At 46.1% G+C, this 23,754-nt stretch overlaps 1 protein-coding gene across 19 annotated transcripts in view; it reads right to left on the bottom strand.

Moving 5' to 3' along the window:
- PCBP3 (poly(rC) binding protein 3) overlaps window positions 1-23,754 on the bottom strand; it is a 250,340-nt gene that overhangs the window by 164,446 nt on the left and 62,140 nt on the right. For 18 of the 19 annotated variants that reach the window (XM_072807227.1, XM_072807245.1, XM_072807235.1 and 15 more), the window contains exon 2: window positions 4,032-4,067. The exons of the other annotated variant lie outside the window; for it this stretch is intronic. The gene's annotated coding sequence lies outside the window, so the exon portion shown is untranslated. The remainder of the gene's footprint in view (window positions 1-4,031; window positions 4,068-23,754) is intronic. 19 annotated transcript variants of the gene reach the window in all.

The following is a 23,754-nucleotide window of genomic DNA, read 5'->3' as shown; positions in this document are numbered from 1 at the left end:
TCCCCACTTTCCTACTTCAGCCCCATCTTTACCGCCCGCTCGTTTTCAGAGGCCCACGGCCGTGTCCCTCCCGGGACTTGGGGTCCTCGGCGGCGCAGTGCATCCGCGTCCGGGCTCCCCGTGCGACGCGTGCACGCCTCCCCGCCTCCTGATCGCGGGGCTGCTGGGCCCCCCGGGTCCGTCTGCTTTCTGAGCTCCCAGATCCTGTCACTCCCTTCAATCTCCTGGTGGCCTCTGCCTTTTAAAAATATCTCACCTGTCACTCGGGTGGGCTCTCAAGCAGCAGCAGAGGTCGCTGTGAATTCATCTGCCATTCTGGCCGCAAGTCAAGGGAGGAGTTTTTCTGATTTTAAGATGGGAGCTCTCCAGGCACCTGGAGGCCGGCAGCGCGGCCCGCCCTGCCCGGGAGAAGGAGCCGGACCCCGACCGGGGGGAGGCGGCCTCGCGGGGCGGCTTTCGGGGAAGGAACAGGCAGCGCCTCTTCCCTCCCTGACCTCCGGGCCTGCCGGGCGGGCGGCAGCTGAGACCGGGCTCCGCTTAGATTAGGCACCTGAGGAAGCGGCAGCCCGGGCCCAGCGGTGGAGCATCTGCCTTCGGCCCAGGGCGTGACCCCGGGTCCCGGGATCGAGTCCCGCATCAGCTCCCTGCAGGAGCCTGCGTCTCCCTCTGCCTGTGGCTCTGCCTCCGTCTCTCTCTCTCGTGAATAAATAAATAAAATTAAAAAAAAAAAAAAAGGAACCTGAGGAAGAGAGGCCGGACCTACGGAGCCCCGCCCCATCAGAGCGAGCCCACTGGGAGCCAGGGCAGGCCCGGGGGCCGCCACGGACACAGACACGGACACGGCGGGGAGGCGGGCGCTGCCGCTGCCGGAGGAGCCCGGTGCCCCCGGCTGGATCAGAACGGGCGAAACTGAAGGCTCCTTCTCCCGCGAGCCGCATCTGCCAATTCTACGGTGAGAACTGTTACCTTAAGGCGATGCAGGAAAACACCCCACATCGCACAACCAAGTCAGTATCACAGAAAAGGCCTCACGGTAAATAAAAAATCCGACAGTCTTGTTATCATGGTCTCTTCATGTCCTGATCCTCACGTGGTCGAAGGCGCAGCTGCGGGACAGGCGGGGAGCGGGTTCTGCCAAGGGGCAGCTGTGGGGCCCTGTCTCCTCTGTAAGACAAAGTGGGATGTCAGGGGTCCCGGCCGTGTCAGAGCACAGCCGTCGCACAGAAGCGGCTTTATCACGGAAGACTGCCCTTCACCTCCCTCTCGGGAAGTGTGGAAAGTTCTCAGAGATGTGCAAATGGAAAACCAAGTCTCTGCGAAGCTGCCACTTCCCCCTGGGAAGCCTCCCTGCAGATGAGCTCCATGCTGGCTTGTGGAAGGCCCACGGGAAGGCCCAGCAGGACTGGGCTAGGACCGCCCCGGAGTCAGCCGCCTCTGCTCCGACCAGCTCGGGGCTCCTGACAGCTCCCTCCTCACCTGCAGAAGAGGCCATGGGTGCCCTCCGAGCTCCCTGCCTTTGCTTAACCAAGCCTCAGGGAATTCCCAGAATCGGTGCTGCAACCCTCTGGAATCACAGTCTGGGCAGCCAAGTGGTGCTGCTGATCCCTGCCTCTCAGCGCGGCTGCGGGGGCCTTCCCTCCCGGGAGCCCGAGGTGCCGTGCACACGAGCTGTGCACACAGGGTGGGCCACTCTGGGCCAGCCCATGCCACCCAAGCATGCTTGCTTACTTCCAGAACTGTTGGCCAGGTTCCCCATTTGCCAGGAGGAGATATTTGGACAACAGCAAACCTAGGGGGAAAGAGGCCCAATACATACAAGGCGTTGTTTATATGCCTGAATTCCAGAGGCCCTCCCCTCGGGATGTCTGTGAAAATTAGATCCAGATTTGCACAATTACAGAGTTGGTCCCAAGCCAGTGGGGATTTGGCTGTCCTCTAAGAAGCAAGTAGTATAACAGCTTTAGTTTAACAACCCGACACTGAGAGAAAAAAGACTACCGGGTTCCCCGCTCCCACCCTGGACCCCGGTGCCCCGCAGAGTGAGAACTGGCCTCAGGACAACCCTCCAGACCCCCGATGTGCACCCTGTTGCCCTGTGACCTCATCTCCTGCACCTGCACCCTCACTCACTCCGCTCCAGCCATACTAGTCCTGCAGTGCTCTGGGATCACGAGGGCTCATGGAGCCCTGGCCTGTAAGGATTTGCTCCAGGACCCACAGGGCTTGCTCCTGCCCCTCCTGTAGGCTCTACACAGACACCCTAGTCAGGGTAGGCCTATTGCAACTGCAGCCAGCACTCCCACACCCGATCCTCCCGAACCTCCTCCACAGCAAGCATCCCCACCTGACACACTGTGAGGTGTTTATTTAGTATATTTAGGTTTTGTAAGCCTCACATGGGTATGAGCCAAAGGAAGCTGGGATTTCAGAAGAGTGCCTGGCATATCACAGGCACTTCGTAAATATTTGCCGAATGAATGAAAGAACAAACAAGGCCTTTGTTCATGCAATTTGTTAATGAAGAACTTTCCTCTTCTTTTTTTTTTTTTTTTTTTTAAGATTTTATTTATTTGGGCAGCCCGGGTGGTTCAGTGGTTTAGCGCCACCTTCAGCCCAGGGCATGATCCCGGAGGCCCAGGATCAAGTCCTGCGTCGGGCTCCCTACATGGAGCCTGCTTCTCCCTCTGCCTGGGTCTCTGCCTCTCTCTCTCTCTGTCTCTTATTAATAAATAAATAAAATCTTTAAAAAAAAGATTTTATTTATTTATTCATCAGAGACATAGGTGGGGGTAGAGAGAGGGACAGAGAGGCAGAGATGCAGGCAGAGGGAGAAGCAGGCTTCCCGTAAGGAGCCCGATGTGGGACTCGATCCCGGGACCCCGGGATCACGCCCTGAGCCAAAGGCAGACGCTCAACCACTGAGCCCACCAGGTGTCCCATCCTCTTTCCTCTTCTAACATCAGTCAGGACTCTGGTTACCCTCCAGCCCTAAATGCCTTCGCACACCTGCTCCCGACTCCTCACCGCCGGCACTGTCTCTCTGAGGGAGCTGCTGATTCAGTCACAGCCCCTGCTGCAGGCCACAAGCTCCGGAAGCGTGCTGGGCTATGACTGTAGTGCTCTCTGACCAGGATCGCTGAGCTCAGGATGCCAGGGTGGCCCCTTGGGGCTGCCATCAAGACCATCAGGAGGGGCAGACACTGAATGTAGAGCCCCCGTCTCATCAACAAGGCCGTTCCTGCTTCTCCTACTGTTATGAAGAGACTCAAGCTCGTGAGATCAGAGGCCTAGGCTCAATTCCTCATCTCACCACTGACCACACAGTGGTGCCAAGTCACTGAGCCTTGGAAAGTGAGCAGAGCAATGGTACCTACCTCACAGGACACTGTGAGGACGGAGTGAGGAATTAGATGGGAAGAATCCCAAACCGGCAAAGCTGGCACAAATCAAGCACTTCACAAACATTAACTGCTATCATGACTACATTAGTATTCCATGCAAAAAATGCTAAAAACCAAGTTTCCTGCAGAAAACTTTTAGAAAACAACATTTATAAGCTTTAGGAAAAGACATGTTAAGGGTTTAAAAGGAATCATTTCAAGGTAGTTTCTGTAAAACTGGAGTCAAGGCCACATACAGGTGTCCACACAGCCTGAACCCCCCACCATGGCCAGGTACAATACAGTACACATTTGTCACTGCCAGGTTGGTGTGCACCGGTGAAACGTGGGACTAACACACACGTCCAGTGACCTATACTGACAATCGGCCCTCAGGCCCCCTGCTGGACAGTTTGGTCAAGTTAAGTTGGAGAAAAAAGTTTAATAGAAAAGGAGAAAATGGCTTCTTTTAATATCTTGGTTCTACAAGTCAGAAAGAAATCATGCAAATCACAGGTCCCTTGCGTGATGTGAAACCAGGCCACAAGCAGAGGCAGCGCGACACACGGCTTCATGTGCAACTGATGTAGAAAGAATCACTCAGTTTAAAGCCATAATCTCTATAAAAGCATTAGAAGAAGCACTACTTACATGGAACCATGTGAAGATCTCTCTCGGTAGATAACCCTGTAAATGGGTTAAAAAGAATAATTATAATTGGAAATCATACATAGAAAATAAACCAAAGAAAAATCTACCACCTTAGACGCCAAATTTTATCAAACCAAAGGGATTTATTTAAAAAATATACTCATAAATCAGTTATTTAGGAGCTCAAAGGAACTTTCCCAGAGGGAAAAGTTTCCACAGAAGAGGTTAGATTCTAAATTGAGTTCAGAACTTAAGATACGGGGGTGTAGGTGGGACCCCTAGTGCACCACATGGTCTCAGCTCCGAGTCTGAAGCACGTGTCACCTGGACAACAGGACAAGGCACCCTGCCTGTGCAAAGACTTAATGTGCAGGGAAACGGCACCGCCAAAGGCTCCTACAGGCAGCTCAAGGCCTGTGTACAGTGAGGACTGAAGACCGGAGGAAGACCAGAAACCCCTAACACAGGACGTCCGTCCACTTCTAGCCAAGACAGAAGACAGACCAGATAGATTCTCCAGCTACAAACTGTTAAAACACTGACAAAAGACGTGAGACAGGGTTTTGAGACACAGGACAACAGGCAGCACAAGATGATCCTGAGGGGAGGAAACAAATGTGATGCCTCCTGACTGCACAGACTACCACTTGGGCTCGGGTAGCGATCCCGGGGTCCTGGGATCGATTCCTGCATTGGGCTCCCCAAGGAGCCTGCTTCTCCCTCTGCCTATGTCTCTCTGCCTGTTTCTCATGAATAAATAAGTAAATAAATAAATAAAATCTTTTAAAAAAAGAAATATGTCTCATAATAAGAATAGTTGATCACTAAGAAATAGATCCAGAAAGTATGCAAAGAAATAATTAGTACACAAAGCCTTTTAAAATAGCTGTTAGAAAGACACTGTTTATATTCAAGAAGATAGAGGAAAGCACAACATGCTAAGGAGAGACATGAAAAGGATTAAAAAAAAATCAAGTGTCTGAAATGGAAAATATACTTGATGGAACCAACAATACTTTAGACTCTGCAAGAAGAAAGATTAGTCAATGTGCAGACAAAACAAGCTGAGCAGACAGAAAGCATCTCAAATGAAACATAAAGAAAGGCTCCCCCCACAGAAGAGCAGAAACAGAATTGGATATGCACACGCACACACACATTACATAAACATAACGTAACTGAAGATCCGAGGGGAGGACAGGATGGGACAAAAAATAAACTGCAAGAAATAATGGCAAAAAATGTTTGAAATTCGATGAAAATTATGAACCCATAGATCCAAGAAGGTCAACAATTCCCAAAGAGAAGAAAACATGAAGGAAATTAAACCAAGGTACATCATAACCAGCTTACCTAGAGAAAAATCTTAAAAACAGCCAGACAAGGGCTCTTGGGTGGCTCTCAGTAGGTTGCACGACTGCCTTCAGCTCAGGTCATGATCCCAGGGTCCTGGGATGGAGCCAGAGTTGGGCTCCCTTGCTCAGCAGGCCATCTGCTTCCCCCCTCCCTCTGCCCTTGCTCATGCACTCCCCTCACTCTCTCTCTCTCTCTCTCTCTCTCTCAAATAAATCTTAAAAAAACAAACGAACAAAACCAGCCAGACAAAAAGGAAACATTATGTAGAGGGACACAGATATGGTGGACAGAGGTCTCAGAAACAATGCAAGTCAGAAACCAGTAGAATGACATCTCTAAAGTGATTGGGGACAAAACTGTCAACCCGAAATACCATACGTAGTGAAAATAACTTTCAAATACAAAGGCAAAAAAAAAAAAAAAAAGGCAAAATAAAGACTTTTTCCAACAAACAAAAGCTAAAATAATTCATCACCAACACACCTGAACTACAAATAATATTAAGCTAAGTCTATCACACAAGAGGAAAATGATATCAAAAGGAAATCCAGATCCACAAAAAAGAAGTAAAAAGTACTGGAAACAAAATTCAATGAATTAAATATAAAAGCCTTTTTCTTAATTTTAAGACTGTTTTAAAACATAATAGACTATTTAAAGCAAAAATATTAACAATGAGCTTGGAGTTTATAAAATATAGAAGTAAATGGCTTGGGGATAATAACATAAAGGCCAGGAGAAGTGAGACAGAAGTATACTGTCATTAGATTTTATATTCTAAGTGAATGAGTATAATATTACTTGAAGACAGATGGTGACACAGATATATACAATGAATCTCAGGCAACCTCTTGAAGAGATATCACTACTAAGCTAGTAAAGGTGCTAGAATTGATCATTAAAAGTACACATCCAGGGATCCCTGGGTGGCGCAGCGGTTTGGTGCCTGCCTTTGGCCCAGGGCGCGATCCTGGAGACCCGGGATCGAATCCCACGTCGGGCTCCCGGTGCATGGAGCCTGCTTCTCCCTCTGCCTGTGTCTCTGCCTCTCTCTCTCTCTCTCTCTCTCTCTGTGACTATCATAAATAAATAAAAAATTTAAAAAATAAATAAATAAAATAAAAGTACACAGCCCAATATAAGGCAGAAAAAGAGGGCTAGTAACAAATAGGACAAATAAAAAAAAAACTATGGCAAAATGATAGATTTAAACAAAATCATATCAATAATCACATAAAATACGAATGATGTAAACACTCTAATGAAAATTAAGAGATCTTAAGAGTAGATTTAAAAAACCAGCAGTCCATTATATACTTTACTTATAAGAAACCCACTTTAAATACAAACATACAAATAGGTTGAAAGAAAAACATTGGAAAAGATGTACCATGCTAGCCCTAATCAAAAAAAAGATGAAATGGCTATATTAACACCAGAAAAACTGGGTCTGGGCAAAGCAAAGAATACTATCAGAAGTAAAAAAGGGACATTACATAATAATAAAGGGTCAAACAACTAAACAGAAGATCAGTAAAGGGTATATGAGACTCAACGACACTACCATCCAACACAACCTAATTGACATTTACAGTCCACACAGTAACAACACAACATACCTTATTTTCAGCGATCATGGAATATTTTTCAAAGACCATATTCTGAGCCATTTTTAAAAGTCTTAATAAACGTAAAAGACTAAAATCAGAAGTAGTGTGTTCACTGGCCACAAGGGAATTCAATTAGAAATCAGTTACAGAAAATAGCACACTTACAAGTAATACATGAGAAAGAAGAAATTGGGAGTAGAAACTATAAAGTAGTCTTAACTGCATAAAAATGAAAACACAACATATCAAAATGTGTGGGATGCAGAAAAAGCAGTACCATGAGGGAAAAAAATTTTAAGATTTTATTTATTTATTCCTGAGAGACACAGAGAGAGAGAGGGGCAGAGACACAGGCAGAGGGAGAAGCAGGCTCCACGCAGGGAGCCCGACGTGGGACTCGATCCCGGCATTCTGGGATCACGCCGAGCCAAAGGCAGGCGCTCAACCGCTGAGCCACCCAGGTGTCCCACCACGAGGAAAATTTATAGCACTAAATCCCTAGATTAGGAAAAAAGAAAGTTCTGAAGTCAATAAGCTAAGGATCTACTATCTCAAAATTAGAAAAAGAGAGAGCATATTAAGTCCAAAGTAAACAGAAGAAAAGGAATTAAGAAATGAGCTGAAAAGCAATTAAGAAAAATAAAATAGAGAATTGTTGAATCATTGTGTTGTATATCTGAAACAAGGGTATCACTGTATGTCGACTAACCATTAATTGAAAAATAAAACACAGAATTAATGAAATAAGAAATTGGTTCTTTGAGAAGATCAATAATATTGATAAACATCTAGCCATACTCATCAGGAAAAAAGGGTGAAGACACAGATGACCAGTCCCAATAATGATGAATAGAATACTACGGATACAAAGGCCACTAAAAAGACAATGAAGTTAAAAACCACCATGTGGAACCATTTCACATCTACCAGGATGGCTGTAATCAAAGCAGCAGAAAATAACATGTGTTGGTTAAGAACGTGGAGAAACAGGCACCTTGGCGTGTCACTGGTGTTAGTGACACGCTGTGCAGACTCTGTGGAAAAGCCTGCCAATTCCTCAGAAAGGTAAACACTGAATTACCATGACTCAGCGATTTCACATCACATTATACATCCAAAAGAGCTAAAAACAGAGATTCAAACAGATATTTGTTCATAGCCTCATTATTCTAAAATAGCCAAAATATGGAAACAACTTAAGTGTCCATCAGTGGATGAATTGATAACCAAACTGGAATATAGCCATACACAATGGAATATTCCACAGGCATTAAAAAAAAAAGAAAGGAAGTACTGATCCACACTACAACTCAGATGAGCCTTGAAAACATGACACTAAATGAAAGAAGCCAGACACAAACGGTCGTATACTGCGTATGATTCCATTTATAAGAAATAGCCAGAATAGGTCAATCTACAGAGATTGAAAGCAGATTCGTGGTGTCCAGGGCATGGGGAAAGAGGAAATGGGAAGTAATTACTTAATCATCCAGACAAACGGATACTCATTTATCTGGGTGATGAAAAAAGTCTGAAACTGGGTGGTGGTTGTATGACGCTGTGAATGTACTGAATGCCACTGAATCGTATACTTTAAAATGATTAATTGCATGTTATGTGAAATTTACACCAATAAATCAATAAATAAAACAGAATGCAATAAGGGAATGTTAGGACCTATTGCGTGTTAATAAATTTAATAACACAGATGGAATTTTTAGAAGAATCAAGCTATCCAAACTCACTCAAGAAGGTTATAGATAACCCTATATGGATTCAAGAAATTGAACTCAAGTTAAGAACCTTCCCACCAAAAAAGATGGCTTCAGTGGTGAATTCTATGAACTAGTCAAGGAAAAAAATAAGACAAATTCCTTACTAACTCATCCCCCAAATTTAATACAAATGAACACTTCGCAACCCATTCAGTGAGGCAGGTATATTAACTTGATACCAAAGAAACAGAAAAATACGCTAAAAGTAAACATATCATTATTCCTCATAAATGTAGTTGCAAAAGTTCTTAAATTCTAGCATATCAAACCATGTAATATAAAAAAATAATTACAACAAAGTGGATTTCAACCCAGAAATGCAGTTGGTCTGATTTTTTTTTAAGCTTTTTATTTATTTATTCATGAGAGACAGAGAGAGAGAGAGGCAGAGACCCAGGCAGAGGGAGAAGCAGGCTCCACGCTGGGAGCCCGACATGGGACTCGATCCCGGGTGTCCAGGATCACGACCTGGGCGGAAGGCGGCGCCAAACCGCTGAGCCACCTGGGCTGCCCTTAAAAAAATTCAATATAACTGAGTTATTTGGATGGGCCGTATAAACAGACTCGAAAAGGAAAACTATATGATTGTTTCCATCGACGCAGAAAAAGCATTTAACGAAATTCAGTATCACTCATGAAAAAGTCCCCAAACCCAGGTGGTAGGAGCACTTCTGCGCCTGACCCGGGAGCACCAGCTAGAGAGCAGAGCTAACGTCACACAAAGGTGCGAGATGGAGGCAAGCCCCTGAGAGCAGGAACGAAGAAGCTAAGGATGCCTCTCTTCGTGCCTCCATTCATCGAGATGTCAATCGCACCAAGGTGATCTACCGGTTCAGGGCCATCTTCATCAAAACCAGAACAGGCTAAGTGGATCGAAAAGTGTATATGGAAATATGAAGGAAATAAAACAGCTTTGAGGAGAGGGAACAAAGCAGGAGAACTTACAAGGCCTTATTTCAAAATCTATTATAAAGCTACAGCGATAAAGACGGATTGATCAAAAGGAACAGCGTCGTCCAGAAATAGTCCACGCTTTGTTAAGCACGTGTTTTTAATTTTCTGTGTTCTCATGCTTTAGACGACACCTGGGCCTTACTGACCCTGGAGGGACTGTCCTCCTGGAGTTAGCCAGTTCCAGAGAGGATGAACAACTCACCCCAGGGGCAAGACACCCAATCCAGAACCCGCACCCTCCACCGCCTCCTCCGTGGGGCTCTCACGCTCTGGGCCGCGGTCCCCGTGCCCTCAGCACCCCGGGGCCAGGGACCAGACAGCCAGGGACGGCTCCTAGGCCCTAGGGCTGGTTAAAATTGTTCAAACTAGCCAAACTGAAGCCTGCTGCCCCTGCTGCCCCTGCCTCACCTGTTCCTCCCACGGAAACCACGATAAAACTCACGCCCACATTCTCCCCTCGCCTCCTCTGCCTCTGGACAGACCCTGGAGCTTCCTGGTGGGGCCCTGGGGGGCCTGCCTCCTTTTCCTCGGCACCTGTGAGCACAGACTTCCTCCTTCCTGGCAGTCATGTCCGTGTCTGCCTTACTTACCTTTCCTGATTAAAATGAATCCCAGGTACCCTTGAAAACACACACACGTACGTAAGACAAATGGTTTCTGGCCAAGGTTCCGGGGTGATTGAATGGGGAAAGGATAATATTTTTAGTAACAGCTGCTGAAACAACTAGATACCATATACCAAAAAAAAAAAAAAAGGGTCTTGACATTTTCTTCCCATCCATATAAAATTATTCAAGATAGATCACAGACTTAAATGTAATAGCTGAAACTGTAAGACTTCTGAAAGAAAGAATAAGAGAAAATCTTACAGACCTCTGGTTTGACAGAGAATTTTTAAGCGATACAGAAGACATGATGCATAAAAGAAAACAAATGGATAAACTGGATGTTATTAAAACTTAAAAATCTGATCAAAAGGCACTGCTATAAAAACGACAAGTGAAAAAACAAAAAACAAAAAAAACAAAAAATGACAAGTGAGGTGGCTGAACAGAACAGTGCCCCGAAGGGCTGTCCAGAACACACGGAGCTCTAACATTTAATAAGAAAGCAAACAGCATCATTTTTCAAATGGGCTAATTAAATATTTGATCAAATACGTGGCCGGAGTGGACATAGGGACGGCCGGGCGGGCGGAGAGGAGAGCGTGCCCTGCAGGCCAGCCGCGGCCCGGGGTGGAGCGTGCAGGTCACCTAGACACATGGGTCTCCGATTCCTGAGAGCCACGGGAGAGGAAATTTAAGAGACGAGCCTCCACGACGTCCAGAGGGGCTGCCCCGGTGGGATGCAGTGCTCCCGGGGCGCTGGCCGGAGAAGCCCGGAGCACTCGGGGAGCCCTGGGCCGGGCACCACGGCCTCGGGGGCTGCAGCCTCTGCTTCCTGGGGTTGGGCTGGGGGAGCTCTGCTCCCCCCCGACCGTACACTTCCTCCTCCAGGTGCGCCCCGCACTCCACAGCCAAACACACATTCCCCACGGGGCTCCCTAATCCATCTCCCGGCCCTGCCCTCTGCCCCGAGCTGCTGCACCAACTGCCCACCTGACCGAGCAAGCAGGGTATCTAGACTGAAGTCCAAGAGCGATCCCTGACCACCTCGGTGCTCGGAGCTCGGCCTCCCGGAGTCGCTCCGGTCCTCTTCGCCAGCCTCCCTGACCGTCCCCCAGCAAGACCGTCAGCCCGGCCCAGCCCTGGCGCCCACCACGCTCTCCACCTGCCATCCTGCTGGCTGTGGCCTCCCCAGCGACCCGCGTGCCCTGCCGCCCCGCAGCGGAGGGAGCTGCAGAGACCCCAGTGCTGGGGAGTGACCCCGCTCCTCGAGGGGAGGCAGAGAGCCGCCGCTGTCCTCCAAAGCACATTTCCGTCCACCCTTGGCTCACTGTCCCCACCTCCCCACTGGCCTCCCAGGCTGCTCTCCCTTGGCGTGACCCCACCTCCTCTGCAAGGCCTCCCAGGCCACCTGGCGGGTGCTCCCCAACTCCTTGCCAGTCTTCCTGCTCTGCCCCCCCTGCCAGGCGCCGGCGCACTGTTGACTGAATTCCCTTGATTCTTGGCTCTCCCCCACCAGAAGGGACCCCCACGGCGGCAGGGACCGAGCTCCGGGAAGGGCACCGGTGGGAAGCAGGTCCCTGTGCGTGCCGGGCGGTCAGCTGCACGTGCGAGCAGACGTAAGGACAGACGGCACTGCCACTGCACCAAGCGGGGCGCACAAGCTCAGGGCTCCCGCCCCGAGAGGCGAGGCTCCAGCGCACCACAGGCCGCGCTCTAAGTGTGCTGGGAGGCTGAGGACGCGCGGGCCTCTGCGTCTGTGGCTATCCGCTCTTTTTTTCAAAAGAGCAGAATAAAATTACACTTCCTGGACGGGGTGGGGGCGGGGGACGAGATAAGCCCCGAGAACCTTGCAATTCAATTTTTTTTTTAATTTTTATTTATTTATGATAGTCACAGAGAGAGAGAGAGAGAGGCAGAGACACAGGCAGAGGGAGAAGCAGGCTCCATGCACCGGGAGCCCGATGTGGGATTCGATCCTGGGTCTCCAGGATCGCGCCCTGGGCCAAAGGCAGGCGCTAAACCACTGCGCCACCCAGGGATCCCGAACCTTGCAATTCAATGAATGAGGGAAAAACACAGAATCAGAGGGTGTCTGATCCGAGGCCGTCATTTGCTCCGAGCGCGCACGGCCCGGGCGCACATGGCTGCCAACACGCCTGGGCCACGTGAGCCACAGCGCAGGGCGCAGGTTCCCCTCCAGCCCCGGTTGGAACAGGACACCCCAGCGCCCCAAACGTGACCACACACAGTCACAACAGAATTCTAGCATCAGAGATACATTTTAAAAGCACTGACTAGGGGATCCCTGGGTGGCTCAGAGGTTTAGCGCCTGCCTTTGGCCCAGGGTGTGATCCTGGAGTCCTGGGATCGAGTCCCGCATCAGGCTCCCTGCATGGGGCCTGCTTCTCCCTCTGCCTGTGTCTCTGCCTCTCTGTCTCTATCATGAATAAATAAATAAAACCTTTAAAAAATAGAAATAAAAATAAAATAAAAGCACTGACTAGAAAGGAGACAAAATGAACAAGCAAAATTCTATTCCTTTTTTGCAGATTTAGCCATAAATGCAAATACTAGTAATGTTCTTATTTGAGCTACTGTTTGTAGCTTTCCTACCGTTAGGTGCAGAGGACTTTTATAGGATCTTCGTATTCCAACCAGAGCTTCTACCTAGAAGCCCTCCCTTCCTGAAGGTGGTCCTCCCACAGCAGCCCCCGTGCTCATAGCCTGAAGTCACCCAGCCGATAACTCAGGGATGGAGGGTGCTCTTCGGGATCCCACAGAGGCCCCCATGGCAACCCCAGGGCCCCCTGACATATGTCTTTTTCCTCACCCATGGCCACCCACACAAGTCCATGTATCTGACACCCCTTGTCACCCTCATACTCACACAGACACTGCTGATATTCTACATCAGGGTTTTTGTTTTGTTTTGTTTTTTACGATTTTATTTATTTATTCATGAGACACAGAAAAGCAGAGACACAGACAGAGGGAGAAGCAGGCTCCATGCAGGGGGCCCGACGTGGGACTCCATCCCGGGACCCCAGGATCACGCCCTGGGCCGAAGGTGGCGCTAAACCGCTGAGCCCCCCGGGGCTGCCCTACATCAGAGTTTTCAAATTCATGTTATGCAACGGCCCAGCCCATGGCTGTGAAGGCAGGGAGAGTCCTTGCTGCCCCACTGCACTGGGACCCCATAGGCTCCCCTTCTCCTTCCAACATGGAGCTGGCTTCTAGGGATCCCCCATCAGAGGAGGATGAGCGAGCAGAGAGCAGCAGAATGGGCGCAGTGGCTGTGGGCCACCACATGGAACGTTTTAGGCCACTGCTTCCAAAGGCCACTTAACAGTGACCTGCGGTAAGGCCGGCGGCTCTACAGCAGGACACACCTGGAAATGCCGCTCCTGGGACTCTGCTCAGAGGTCCTATTTTTGCTAAATGGGACTTCCGCACTTTGATGGCTCTTAATAAAGGAAAAATTAGCAAATGCCATTTTTTTATCCACGGGGCCACAGTAAAGCTCTGACTTCAGGAGGGAGACAGCCTTGACTCCAAATTTCTCTAGATCTGGGGGACACACTGTCTCATTAACCCACCCCCTGCAGCAGAACGAACTTCGAGTTCTGCCAACGAGTCAGGGGTAACTAGGGTTTAAAAGAGCTTCTGTAGGGGGAGGACGGGCAAGGATGATTCAGCTTCATTCCCATCACAGAAGCTACCAATGCAATTACCCTTTCTAAATAATTATACTCTTGGTGATGGTCTCAGGAGAAAAGAGGAGGAGGTAGCCAGGGGGCCGAGCTTCTCTACTCCTCCACCTCAAAAAATAGCATCTAGAGGTCAATGCACGGTGGTGACGTGGTCAGTGAGGCCGAGGGGCCCCTGTGTGGCGGGCCCACCCCACTCCCTGGGCCCGGACAACAGGTCCTTTCATCCAGCCACACACCAGTGATGATGCGCTTCCACCGCCTAGATCAGGCCTGTGCTCACAGCACCCACCCTCATCTGGGGATGGGGTATTCTATGTTTCATTTTCCCATTTAGTACACCATACAGCACGTGCATGAGTACAAACAGGTACACCCATATTGCAATATTTTTATTATACTATTGAGATTTATTCACTAAGAACTTGCAATCATATATAAAAGGATTTTTGTTTCAACCTCAGCACAATGGACTTATTAAATTACAAAAACTCCATTATTTTTTCCCCTCCTTGGCTTTCTGAGGGGGTCACTCTCCCTACCAGACTCAGACACAGGAGATCCGTCTGCGCTCTCACCAGGTACTGAAGCAGCCTAAAATGCATCTACTAGACTTTCTGGACAACTGCCCAAATTCAAGGGTTTCGATCAGTGATAGTGGGTGAGTTCTGTACACCTGTGTCCTGGAACCCCCCGACGAGAGAAGCTGCCAAGCAGGGGAAGGCCCCCGCGTCGGTCTCCTGCCTTGTGCACAGACTCTGTCTTCATCACAAGTGTGCATCATCCTGTGACAGCAAAACACCTGCCTGCTCTTTGTACAAAAAGTTTGGAAGGTACAGAAAAGTCCAAGAAATATATTCAAAAGCACCTCCAACTCCCAGATGAAAACACCAACAGCAGTAAACTTCTGTTTTCTTCTAGAAGTTTTTTTTTTATCATTTACCTATATATATTTTAATTTTTAAAAAAGATTTATTGATTTGAGAGAGCACGAGCAGGAGGGGCAGAGGAGGAGGGAGAGAGAATCTCAAGCTGACTCCACGATGAGCACGGAGCTTGACACGAGGCTCGATCTCACTACCCTGAGATCACGACCGGAGCCAAAACCAAGAATCAGACACTTAACTGACTGAGCCATCGAGGCATCCCCTCTATTATTTTTTAAGCAAAATGAGATGATTATATATGCTTTCAGAACAATCTACCTGTGTCCGTAATATCTGTAGAAAATGTTCATATAACAGCTTGTTTTTAGCCTTTTAAGGTTTATTGATAACTAAAGAAATTTGTCCATAAAAATAAAACATATCTACTATTTGAAATTACTTGCATTGCTTTTATGCTTAGAAAATGCTTCTGCATCTCAGAGAGCAGACTAATTTTCACATAGTTCTTCTCTATTAAAAAAAAATATAGGGATCCCTGGGTGGCTCAGTGGTTTAGCGCCTGCCTTTGGCCCAGGGTGTAATCCTGGAGTCCCAGGATCGAGTCCCACATCAGGCTCCCCGCAAGGAGCCTGTTTCTCCCTCTGCCTGTGTCTCTGCCTCTCTCTCTCTCTCTGTATCTCTCATGAATAAATTAAAAAAAAATCTTTAAAAATATATATATATTGTTTCTCCTCCAATTATAAAAGTGATATTTGTTCATTTACGAAAATTTCAAAAATTCAGAAATGTGTGAACATAGATACCGTCAGTGGTTCCAGATCTCAGAAGCAGACACCATAAGCCTTTGGTTTTTATCACATTGAGGACTTTAAAATACACACACACATACACACACGCCCCCCCTCCCCCCCGCCCAATATTTCATGTGATAGATACTGTTTTTATGTGTATTTTGACTTCATATGCTGGGTGCATTTTTTCACACCATAAGTCATTCCTATAACTGCTAACTGCTGCCTAATATTCTCTGTGTTGAGAAAAACAGTAACTGATTTACTAAACCTCTGTTATTGGCCCTTTAGGCTGCTTCCACTGGTTAATTATTTAAATTAATACTGCAATGAACATCCTCCAGGATTGTTTCCTGAAGATGAATTCTTAAGAGCAGAATTTTCAGCCAAAGTGCCAGAGAATTTCAGAGCCCCTGACACACAAGGATGAAGAGCCCCCAGGTCCCCTTCTCTGTGCGGTCTGAGACAACAAGTGACATGTGACAGTCTGATCTCTGTGATTCTGTGCCAAAATTCCATATTTTAAACTTTCCCGGGCAGCCCAGGTGGCTCAGTGGTTGAGCACCTGCCTTCAGCCCGGGGTGTGACCCCAGGTCCCGGGATCAAGTCCCACATCGGGCTCCCTGCATGGAGCCTGCTTCTCCCTCTGCCTGTGTCTCTGCCTCTGCGTGTGTGTGTCTCTCTCATGAATAAATAAATAAAATCTTTAGAAAATAAAAAAATTAAAATAAACGCCAATGAGACAAAGAACGATGTGTGTGCATTTATCTGTTAGCACTGAGGGGCAGCATCTTTCCATATTTTTTGATATCTCTGCTCCTTCAATAAACTGCCTGCTCAAAATCCACTGGGTATGAACCAATGAAACACGTGAGGATAACAAAAAAAAAAAAAAAAAGAGGGATGCACATTATTTTCTGGTCAAAGGCTCAACAAATTTAAGTAAATAGACTGTAGAAAAGAAGAAATTCGGGTGTTTTCTATATTGGATTTAAAAAACTTAATGGATCTAATAATAATTGAATTGGATTGGATTGGGAGGAAATCATGGTGAAGTCAGAGCCATAATAGGTCTACCTCTAGTTCATTTCGTGACAAGTGGACCCCTAGGGTGGAGATTTTAACCTCAACACTTCTTTCCCCCCAAATAAACAAACAAACGAAGCTCTTTGGGTGGCGGCTCTTTCCAGGACTTGAGGCAGGAGGCAGAGGGCCTACAACACAGAGGTGTGCCGGGAAAGCAAGGTGCCCCCACGTGTTGGGCGTGGCCCTGGGCAGCAAGAAAGAATCACTGTTAGATTCTAGTCTGAGGCAGGAGCTCAGGGTGAACTCAAGGCACAAATCATCGTAGACAAGTGACCAGGGCGCCCAGTCTCCCAGTGACCTGGTCGCACTGGTATGCAGCACTGCTGCCATGCTGCGGGAGGCTCCAGCAAAACCACTGTGACCCGCAGGGGGCCCGGTGATGGAGAAATCAGTTAGAACTACAGCACATGTATTTTTTGAGATTTATACGTTAGAGCCCCCCACCACTTGCACAGTGGCTCATCTTCTAGTTATGGGTCTAGAGGCCCCCTCTACTAGCAACTGGCTACCACATGCTCCCACCTCCCTTTAGGGGTCCCTGAATTTGGTACATGGGGACGATGCTATACAGAAGCTCTGAAATCCGGCATTCTTGTGGTTTCCAGGTTTGGTGTCATGCCGGGAGAAGTCAGACCCATGCTTTCTGCGGGAGTTCCTCGGCTGATTTCCCTTGGCTCTCCCAGCAACGCCCCCTGAGCCACCCTGAGAACGGCGGGGGAGTCCTCCTTTATGCTGTGAACACCCATCGGCTCTCCGCGACTCACCCTGTATCCCCTGGGACGCCCCCTTCTCCCACAGCCTCCTCTCACGGGGCAGACTACACATTCCTAATTCTGAGGCAAAGTCCCGACCTCAGGGTGGGAAATCATAAAGTTCGTTAGGCAGGGTTTAACCGGCCGGGACTTCACTCCCAGGTGAATCCCCCTTTTCACAGGCGGGGCTCTAGAGTCCTACCTTGTTCTGCTGAGCTGTTGTCTCTTCCAGCAGGAATACCAACTGCTTTGATTCCTTTAGCTTTACAGAAAGTTGGTTTTTTTTGTTTTGTTTTTTTTTTTTTTTTTGCTTTACAGAAAGTTTTGGTATCAAATAGGATGAGCATTCATGCCCTGTTGATCTTTTCCAAAACTTGCTGGTTAGTTTTATACATTTTCTTTCCTTATGACACTTAGAAGTAGTTAACCAATTTCTATAAAATATTCTGTTGCAATCACATTTTTTTTCCTAAGGTTTTATTTATTTATTCCTGAGAGACACACAGAGAGAGGCAGAGACACAGGCAGAGGGAGAAGCAGGCTCCCTGCGGGGACCCGATGCAGGACTCGATCCCGGGACCCCGGGGTCACGCCCTGAGCCGAAGGCAGATGCTAGACCGCTGAACCCCCTGGGTGCCCCTCACATTCATTCTCTAATCATTAATCACGGTAGGAAGATGGTATGATTGGAACAGCAGAGTAAAGACCGCTGGCAGCTGACTTCTCCATAAGCCTGATAAGGACAATGACATTTTCCTAATTAACTGTTTAAGGACTCTGGGAATTAACCAAAGGCCTGCAGCAATCCAAGTATTATTCATTTATGCAAGAAAATCAACTGGATTTAGGTAAGAGCCAGAGCTTCGAAGGGCTTCCCCTGCAAAACCAGCCTCCTCCATGCCCCTCCCCAAAGCCCAGCACAGCAGATGGCAACTCCACAAGGGGCTGGACTGGGCAGCAGCTCCTTCAAAGTGTTGTACATTCAAAAATGAGAAAGATCCCAACTCAGTAACTTCAACTTCCGCCAAGAAACTAGAAAAACAAAAGAAAATTAAATCAAAGGTGAGCAGAAAGAAATAACAAGACCTAGAGCAAAAATGAGTGAGATCGAGAATGGAAAAACAAACTAAAAATGGGTTGTTTTTGTTGTTGTTATTGTTGTTGCTTTAAAGATTTTTTACTTATTTGAGAGTGAGAGGGAGGGAGAGAACATGAGCACCTGCACAAGCAGAGGAGAACGGCAGAGGGAGAGGGAGAAGCAGACTCCCTGCTGAGCAGAGAGGGACAAGGGCTCCATCCAAGAACTCTGGGATCATGACCTGAGCTGAAGGCAGAGGCTTAACCCCCTGAGCCACTGAACTTGTTTCTTTGAATAGATCAACAAAATCGACGTCTTCATCTCAACTGACTCAGAAACACAGAAGAAGACTTAATTACTAAAATTAGGAATGAAAGAAACGTTACTGCCCAATTTTATGAAATAAAAAGGATTACAAGGATACACTGAAAACAATTTTCTATCAACGAATTAGATTAACCAGATGAAGCGAACAACTTCCTGGAAATAAATACAAACTATTGAAAGTGGCTCAAGAAGAAAGAGATGATCTGAGTGTAGATACAGATGATATAGGAGAGATCACATAAATGTTTCCATGGAAGAGAATTAAGAATCCGCAAATAAACCACTGCATTTACCATCAATGGTTTCCAACTGACAGCACCAAGACAATCCACAGAGAGAGACTCTATGTCTCAAAAAATGCTACTGGGACAGCTGGACATCCACGTGCAAAAGCACAAACGTGGACTCCTGCCTCATACCACACACAAAACTTAATTCAAACTAGATCAAAGACCTAAACCCAAGAGCTAAAACTATAAAGCTCTTAGAATAAAGGTAAAATCATGATCCCCGGTTAGGCAATGGTTTCTCACATGTCACACCAGGAGTACGAGCAACAAAGCAAAAAAACGAATAAACGGGACTTCATCAAAATTACGAAATTTTGTGCTTCAACAGACGCGTCAAAAAAGTAAAAACACAACCCACAGGATGGGAGAAAATTTCTGCAAATCTGATAACAGTACTCAGAGTATATGAGGAATACTTACAACTCAACAATAAAAAGACAAGTAATTCTATTAAACAGTGGGCAAAGGATGTGAATGCATTTTTCCTCAGAGAATGTACACAAACAGCCAATAAATACTTTAAAATTTTTTAAACATCATTAGTCTTCAGGGAAACGCAGATCAGAATCACAGGGAGACAGCACTTCACACCCACTACAATGACCCACGACAACAAGTGTTAGTGAGGATATGCAAATACTGGAGCCCTCACACACCGCTGGTGGGAATGTAAAATCATAGGGCCATTCTGGAAAACATGAGCAGTTTCTTAAAAAGTGAAACACGTTACTGCCATGTGACCCAGCAATTCAACCCCTTTGTACCCCTGAGAATGGAAAATACGCATCTACACAAAAACTTGCACATGAATGTTCATAACAGCATTATTCATGATAGCTAAAGAGTGGAAACAACTCAAATGTTCATCAATGGGTAAAGGGATAAAAATATGCCGCATATCCACACAACGGAATATTATTCATCCATAAACAAGGAATAAACTACTAACACGCGCTAAAACGTAAGACGGACCTCGAAAACATTATGCAAAGTGAAAGAAGCCAGACACAAAATGACACGTACTGTATGATTCCATGTATCTGAAACGTCCACGGTGGGTAAAGCAATAGAGACAAAAGATAGATTAATGATATTCAGGGACTAGGGGAAGAGAGAGGAGAATGGGGAGTAATGCAAATGAGTACAGGGTTTCTTTTTTAGGTCACAGAAAATGTTCTGAAATTAGACAGTAGTGATGGTTGCAAAGCTCCGTGAATATTCCAAAAATACGCCAAACCACTCAATTATACACTTTAATGGGGGTGAATTTTATGGTGTGCTAATTATATTCCAACTCAAAAAAATATATAATAGGTACCTATGTACTTACCATGAAGAATAGAGTATACCTGCGGATACCACCAAAGCTCTAGACCCAACCAATAACCCCTCCTTCCCTATAAGTTGGTAATGACAAAATCTAAACCATCTTCACTTAATTCAGGTGTTTATCCCTTTACTGATTATGTAAATATCCCAAAACAGCACCGTAATGTACCCCTACCTGCTAGCTTGGCTTTTTACAGTCAACACCATGACTGAGATTTAGGCATCTTGATACACATATATCCAATTCATTCATTTTAATGCTGAATAATTTTTGACTGTGTGAATGAAATAGATGTCCGGGTCCCCTTATTGAGGCTGACTGGGTAGTTTCCACCATTTTATTATTAAAAACACAGTAGGCCTGTATCCTTGGCAGCTGTCAGCATCTTCTAGAGCAAACATCTGAAAATGGCATTGGTGGGTCCTCTTATGTGCACATTTACCACTTATGTAACGTATGTAACCAAATCCGCCTCCAAAGCAGTGAAACCGATCAACATGTCCAAGAGCAAGATGTAAGAGTTCCCATTTTCCCACACCTCACCAATATATACTCATTGACTTCATGCTTGTCAATCTGATGAGTATGAAATGACCTCTCATTGTTTTAGTCCATATATCATGGATTAATAGAAAAATCACACAGGTTTATAAAAAAAACCTTCCTGGTTTTCTCATTTTGAATTGTCTTTTTTTACATCCTTTATCCACCATAGGGTCATTCTTTCTAGATCTCTGATATTACTCCTTTTCATGTTATGTGACTTTCAAATGTTTCCTCCTGTCTGCAGTCTTTTAATTCTATAAAAATCTTCTACCATACAGATGATTTCTCTATATAATATAGTCAAACAAACCAGTCTTTTCCCTTACAGTTAGTGCTTTTTGTGCCTGGTTTAAGAAATTCATCTGTACCCAGATGTCTCAGAAAGTCTTCTTTTCATCTATAAGTGTTAAGTTTTGCTTTTCACACTCGGGATTTTATCCCATCTAGAATTCAGTCTCATATTCGAAGCATTTGGTAGGGATCTAATTTTATCTTTACCATAGGGTGGAAGATTATTCCAGCGATATTGACTAAAAGGTCCATCCTTTCGCCATTGACTTATAAAACAGCCTCCAGTGTTACGCATTCCTGTGTGTGAGTATGGGTGTGCATGGGGGTGTGTGGAGTGTGTGGGATGTGTGGGATGAGGAGACATGGGGGGTGTAGAGAGGTGGTGGGTGGGGGTGGGGTACGGAGGGTGTGAGTGCAGTGGAGTGGGCGTATGTATGGGTACAGGGGGGAGGTGTTTGTGCGGTGTGGGTGTAGGAAATATGAGAGGGGTGTGGTGTAGGTAAGGGGTGTTAGGGCACAGAGCATGTGAGAGGGTGTGGGTATGGGGGGCTGCGAGTGGGAGAGGCATGGGGTGTAGACAGGTGGTGGGTGGGTGTAGGTGGGTATAGGAGTGTGAGGGGGGTGAGTATGGGGGGGGAAGTGTGAGAGTGGGAGGGTATGGAGGTGTGTGTGGGGTGGTGTGGGTGTGAGTCTGTTCCCTAACTCTGCTGCATGGATGTATCCGTCTATCCCTGAGGCCAATAACACAAATCCTAAATACTACACCTTTATAATAAGCTTTGACATCTGAAAGGGCAAGTCTCCCAGTATTTTTTTTTTTAGCCTACCATTTTGGTTCCTTACTCTTCTATCTATATTTTAGGATTAACTCTTCAAAACCCATGAGAAGCCCTATCAGAATTTAGTTTTGCACTTAATGACAAATATCATCTTTAAATATTATTCACTCACGTCATTAAGATGATGTAACAGTGTTTACTCATGCCTTCTCTTTTTATTTTTTGATCAATCTTACCAATGATTTGAAATTTCTATTTTTTCTTTACAAAGAAGCAGCTTTTTATTTTATTACTTCTATTGTTCTTTGTTTCCCATTTCACAAACTTTGGTTCTTACCTTTATAATTTCCTTCCTTATACTTTCTTTTGCCCTCTTCACTTCATAACTTGGACACTTCCTTGGTCAATTTTGAGGCTTTGTTTCAAATAGGTAACTTAGGATGTAACCTTCCCCGCACACACATTCCACAAGCCTTAATTTACATTGTTATAATCAGCCAATTCTGGAGAATTCCATTGTGATCTCGTCTTTAATTTGAACGATTTTTAGTGTTTTGTAGATGTCAAATACATAAACTTTCCTTCTCCATACTTTTATGATTGATTTGTGGCTTAATTTCACTGGGTCAGAGGACACGGCCTGAAAATACTTGAGGTCTACTTGGTGACCAAATGCAAGGTCAGATTTGAAATGTTTCATGTACCTCAAGAAAATACGTATTCTCTATTGGTTATTGTTCTTTTCATATGACCAAGAACTAGAGCTTGTTCAAACCTTGTACATTTTTATGTATGTGTTTGTATCTGGCCTATCAATTCCTGAGAAAGGAACATTAAGATAGTCCATATGATTGAAGAATTATCAATTTCTCCTTCTAAATCAGCCAATTTTTCTATACATTCTGAGGCTCAGTTATTGCGTATATATGTAAATTCAGAGTTATTTTATCCTCAGGACTGTTTTCTTTTATTATCTTATAGAAACAACTTTTTACATCACGAAGCTTTTGTCGCCACAGCACTCATCTCATATTGATGGAGTTGCACCAGTTTTGCTGGTGTTAATTGCCCCGTGTATTTCCCTCACATATACCACCAAACGCTCTCCCAGATAATGTTATCAGAAACAACTGAGTGGATTTTGTACTGTATTGTTTAAATCCAATCTTAAGACCTGATGGCTTCACCAGCTCGCTGTGCCCAGAATCACGGGATTTCCTGGAGGACTGAATGTAGGGTTTGAGATAAGAAATGGAAATCAGGGAAGGCCCCAAGGCCTCTGGCTTAGAGCCATGGTGGAAAGCTCAAGAGTTCAGTTTTGGGTGTGTCAGTCTGAAATGTTTGTTTGCCTTGTGAGTGTAAATGTCAAACAGGTGACAAGATACCAGAGTCCAGAGTTGATGGGACAGGTCCAGGGAGGGAGCCGTGAGAACAGAGAAAGGGTGAGACCTCTGAAGGAGTGAGGGGCATGGAAATGCAAACAGACACATTGAAGTGAGCAGAAACATAGGGAAGGTAGAGAATCCCACGAAGTGGAGAAGCCAGACCGTTCAGGG

The sequence above is a fragment of the Canis lupus genome, chromosome 30, assembly GCF_048164855.1.
Source record: "Canis lupus baileyi chromosome 30, mCanLup2.hap1, whole genome shotgun sequence".
Lineage (NCBI taxonomy): Eukaryota > Metazoa > Chordata > Mammalia > Carnivora > Canidae > Canis > Canis lupus.
The sequence above is the reverse complement of the archived record's forward strand: the minus strand, read 5'-3'. Positions and strand labels throughout refer to the sequence as shown.